Source organism: Oryzias melastigma, linkage group LG5 (genome assembly GCF_002922805.2).
Source record: "Oryzias melastigma strain HK-1 linkage group LG5, ASM292280v2, whole genome shotgun sequence".
Classification (NCBI taxonomy): domain Eukaryota; kingdom Metazoa; phylum Chordata; class Actinopteri; order Beloniformes; family Adrianichthyidae; genus Oryzias; species Oryzias melastigma.
Genome location: NC_050516.1, coordinates 28633251 through 28638613, shown reverse-complemented (window position 1 = coordinate 28638613; position 5363 = coordinate 28633251). Strand labels below are relative to the sequence as shown.

General features: G+C 37.2%; 1 protein-coding gene across 9 annotated transcripts in view; it reads right to left on the bottom strand.

The window, feature by feature from the left end:
• kaznb (kazrin, periplakin interacting protein b) overlaps positions 1–5363 on the bottom strand; it is a 144968-nt gene that overhangs the window by 67942 nt on the left and 71663 nt on the right. The gene's annotated exons all lie outside the window — the stretch shown is intronic.

The window sequence follows — 5363 nt, the reverse complement described above, 5'->3', positions numbered from 1 at the left end:
AAAAAAAAAAAAAAAAAAGTCATTTTATATAAACTAGTGTTGCCTCAAACGATTACTTTAATAGTCGACTAATCACTGATTATTTTTTCCAATTAGTCGACTAATCGGATCATGTGCAAACACATCTTAACCATCATTAGCTTTAAACTAACTAAAAACTAGATATATAGCATTACCTGCGATTATGCTAGTGTGAATTCTGTAAGTGGAATTTTGTCGCTGAAGATGCTAGTGCTGATAGCTGAAGATGCTGAAGTTAATAGTTGCAATTGCTGAAGCTGAAAACCAGCTAAAATATTAGTTAAATGCCAAAATCGTCTAAAAAAACGGAAAAAAGCTTAAATTAGCCAAAACACTTAGCATGCAGATTAAATATTTGCTAAACTAAAATAGCCTAAAAAACAAAAAAAATCCTAAATTAGTCAAAATAGCTAGCATGTAGCTGAAATATTAGCTAAACTCCAAAATAGCCTAAAAAAACGTAATAAATGACAAAATAGTCCAAAAAGCTAGCAGAATACCATTTTAACTTTCAACTTTACTACACTCTGACTCCATATAATATAAAGTAAAGACTAATCAACCATTAAATTAGTTTTCAACTATTTTAATAGTCGATTAGTCAACTATTCGTGGAAGCCCCAATATAAACATGCAGAAGTGATCTTTAATTAAAGTATTTTAAAGGCCCAAACTCATTCCACAATGTTGTTTTTGCATAGATTTGCTATTTACTTCTTTCAAAAGTGTTTCCACTTGGTAAAGCAGATTAGCCTGCTTCAATTTTCTCTAAAAATATAGATTAATCCTAATTTGAAAGAGAGCGATGCAATTAATCCATGCAGAGAGGGGATTAACGGGTTTGCTAATCAGATCATTGTAAGTCCAAATAAACATATTTTTCATGTATTTATGTTTTAAAGAAAGCAATTTGCTTTCACAATGGATGTGAGTGCTTCCAAGCTGCGAGCGCATTTAAGAAGCTTTGAGACAAAAGATGCCTCTTTGCATTGGCTGCTCTGAAATGGGAACGCACAAAAATGTTTCCTGCAACACAAACAGGCTCTGAGAAGCAGGAGTGTCTCCTGGCACAGAGAAGTCGCACATATGGTTTAAGGCAAAAGTTAGCGAGACACTTAAAGCAGGCCGTGCTTGGATTTTTGGGAATGTATACATTCAAAGCTTTCCAGCTGAGGCACGGTGTTTTTGTGTGCATATGTCTGAGAACATTGGGTGCAGTAATTGGTGACCTGATAAATATTTGCGTAGGACCCCATCATCGGGAGAAAACAGAGAGAAACGCATTAACGCTAATGCCTGCAGGCTGCAAGCCAAAAATAATCCAGGGATGAAGCTCACTTACAGGCTGGATGCAAACATTTCAGGAGGTCTGTGGGGGCGATGACGATAATGCATCAACAGAGACGTTATGAGGAAACTTTTGGACTGTTGTGTTAGTGCTGATGTCAGGTTTCAGACAAAAAACTGTATAAATAAAACACATTTCAGTCAATTTTGAGGTTTCTTTCTTTTTGTGTTTTTCCTGAGAGCTGCGTTTCCCAGACAACAAACTCAAGAACTGAATTGATTAATCTGGAATTTTTAGGAAAAAATGCAAGCAAAGGAGCTCTGAGGAATTCCCCTCTTAAAAGTCAAAACTGAGCTGGTTTCAGGAAATTTGAGTTTTTTTTAGTCTTTTGGGGATTTTATGTTTTTGAGCAACATCTTTTAACAAAAAAGAAAAGATCCATAAAATATATTTAAGTTTAAGCTTAAAAGTAGATTACTGTACTTTTCGGACTATAAGTCGCGTTGTTGTTTTGCATAGTTTGGCCGAGTATATTAAGTGAGGGGTCTCTGGTCACATGCAAGATAGCGCCAGAAACAATCTCTAGCAGGAAGCGGAAATGTTGTAACTTTAGTCGGTTGTGAAAATTCTCTTAACTTTAGGAAACCCTTTCAAAAACGATATTTACTATATACTTGTCCTTAAAATAGCCCACCTTCAATTGATTGATTTTGGGAAAAAAAAACGTGTTTTGGAAAAAATCGTGAAACCTATCGAATCGTGGCTTGATTGAATCGTTACATCCCTACTCAGGTGCGACTAAGGCCCAATCCGAATTCCTTCCTTCTCCCTTCCCCTTCATTTAACCCTCCAAAGGGACGGCTATGAAAAAATAGTGTCTAATATTACAGACATTACTTTCGTTCGATGACGTCATCAACAAACGCCGGTCTGCTAGTTTTAGCGCAGAGCTTCCAGAGCTTGAATATACATGACAACAACGGTTTTATAACTTTAAAAAGGTCATGCTACAACAAAAAGTCATTACTTACATCTAAATGTAAACATGTGTGCTTCAAAGGGCCCCCACGTGAGGAAACGTGCTTCTCAGCGCAACGCGGTTAACCCTCGCGACGGTGGACTTTGGGCCCCGCCGTTTGGAGGGTGAAGTTTCAGAAATAATAATCTCGGACACGACTTGCACTTAAACTGCCACTTCAAATGGAGGGGAAGGGCTAAGGGGAAGGGAGAAGAGAGGACTTCGGATTGGGCCTTAGTATATGTCATCTTTTAAAATTAATAGAAACAACCACTAGAGGGTACTGTAGGTGTGTTTACCGGTATTTGCTCCTGACAGCAACGCAAAAGAAGAAGTGCCGCTCAGTCTTAAGCTGAGCTCCGCAGAGTTGTTTCAAAGTGACACAGACGATGAAGAATCCAACAGATTTAGTGATTTAAAGTGATATTAAGAGGTTAGTTGACTTGTTAGAAGGCTCTCTATGCTATGGTTTTTGAATAATTGTTCATATTCTGTACTAATATACTAAATTCCTGCTATGTTTCATGAGGCTAAATAAGCATCCATGTGTTAAGGTGGTGAAACATGCATTTATTGAATCTATTATTGTTATCTTTTCCATTATTATGATTTGCCTTTGAACATGTATTTTAAATTTCTCCCAAAAGAGTGACTTTATGTGATAAATTTTATGGATTTTTAGGCTGTTACAACTTATAGTATGAAAAATAAGACAGAAAATACCATTTATTGATCATATTTGTATTGATAGATATCAGTTACATAAGTGAAGCATCTTTAAATTAAAAATCGGACCTATTTTAGCATATCTGGAGCCCATCAACACCCCAAGAGGCAGCATGGAGCAGGTAATTCAAAAGGCAGATCGGTGTTCTGCTTCCCATCAGTTCCTCAGGAATGTCATGCTTAGCATCCTCTGTGTATACATAGAAGGACTCCTGCATTCCCTCAGAAACCTATGTCCCTCCATGCTTTGTACTCTCTTTGATGACTGGATTTAAGCTGCAACCAAGGCAACAATGAAATAAAAAAGGCTGCGCTGTGGAGAAAATGATGCATTTTAATGGGATGACCGGAGGAGCTGAGATGTTGTGAAAGCAGCCACATTTCCTCTCGCCGGCTGTTTCTCTGCTCCTCCTCATCTTAATGAACGAATTTGGCCATGACAGGGTTTTTGTGCCATTGCAATTTTTTTTTTGGACCGCAAAACTGAAAGTTTGTTTTGAATCAGAAACTAGAAAAACACATCTTGGAAACTGATCTATGATCTTCTACAAAATAATTGTCTAAAAAAACAAACCCAGGAAGTGAGCCCCTCCACAAACAAAAATTCTCCTCTTGCGAAAACCTTACTCAAGTTCCCACACTCTGATTTTCTATTTGTTTTTTTTCTGACATGTAAAGCTACACCAAGAGCCTCCATCTGGTGGAAACTCATTTAAAAAATGTATAAAAAAAGGATGATAAGGATCATCATCAGTTTTAGTCACTTCTACAGTTTAAAGGCAACCAAAGCAATGACCCAGAAAAAAACACAAACAGAAGGAAGCACAGATCTTTCCTCTGTGAGAATAAAGCTATTAAATGAGCTCCACAGCATTCAGAAATATTTTTAGTTCATGGAGACATATCAGTCTCGCTGATGGTTCTGTCAGAATAATACACTGGATAGACATGCAATGCTGGTGTCATAGTTGGAGTACTTTAGAGTCACTTCTCTTGAGCTTTCACTCTGCAAAGCCTTACACAGATACATCTTTTTCTTTAAACATGCAAAAAAAAAAAAAAAAGTTGGAGTTGCACTGTAACTTTCCTGGAATGGCATTTATGGGTATATACATTTTTCTAGTTTTGCACCACTGCATTTTTGTTCCTATGACTTACTGCCTCTGAAATTGAGCAGCATCCGGCTGCGGTAAACTGAAAAAAAAAAATGCAATCCCCAGCTGGTTTCCACAGCAGTAATTCTGTCGTCCCTGCTAGCAGATGTATATAACACATCCAGGTAGGCTGTCATCTGCAGCTCTTTTTAAAAGCTATAGATAGCAACGAGTCTCCATTATGTGTTAGACTTGTAAAGATTTCTAAGCAACTTAAATATATTCATTTACTGTATATATGTATTTATGTATGTATTGTATTTTCTTAATTATAGGTCGCACCTGATTATAATGGAGATCATTATTGAATTGTCTATTTTTGAAGGCACATTAAAGGGTAACCAAACAGGGAAGTTGGAAGCTGACTCCGCCCACAGCTGAAATTTGAAGATCCAGTCAGAGGGGCGGGGCTTGGGAAAAGGACTGTTATCATTACTGGAGCTGCAGATCATGACATGAGACTTCTGAAATGACGTACGACTTAAATGGTTTGACCAATCACGAAATTCACATGTATTACACAGATTCAACCTGCAGGGGCAGCAAACAGCTGGTTTATGACTATATTTCAAGAATTAAACAAGTTTATTTTAATTTGTCCAAAATGTTGCAAGGTTCAACAGACAGCACTTTTAAAACACCATTTATAGAGGTCAACAGCCAAAAAAAAGTTGATTTAGAGTTTGGTTACCCTTTTATGCAAGACTAAAGAGGTGCATTGTCTTTTGTGTAAAAAAAAAACAAAATTAAGACTTTTAAGGAAGAATCCAACACCCCTCTAATTGTAGGGGCATTTGAAGCTGTAGTGATGTCCGATTTTTTATTTTATTTTCAGGCGGAGTCATTGGGACTTAGGGCTGACCGTCCCTCCGCCGGTAGGGTGATCCGAGCAAATTTCATGAGAAAATAACAATTAGCAGGTGCTGTTTTTTCCTTCACAAGCCTCTGTGTCCAAGAATTGAACGCTGGAACATGAGGTCATGTGACCAAATTTAGCAAGCTGATTGGCTACAAGCATACAGCAGCAGATTTATGTATTATTATTCGATAATAGGGAAATGAATATTGATTTAATGCCAAATAGCAATGATACCTCCCTTTAATGGATTGGACAAGTAACGAGAAAGTTATGTTACTTTGAAAACTCTAATCTTTG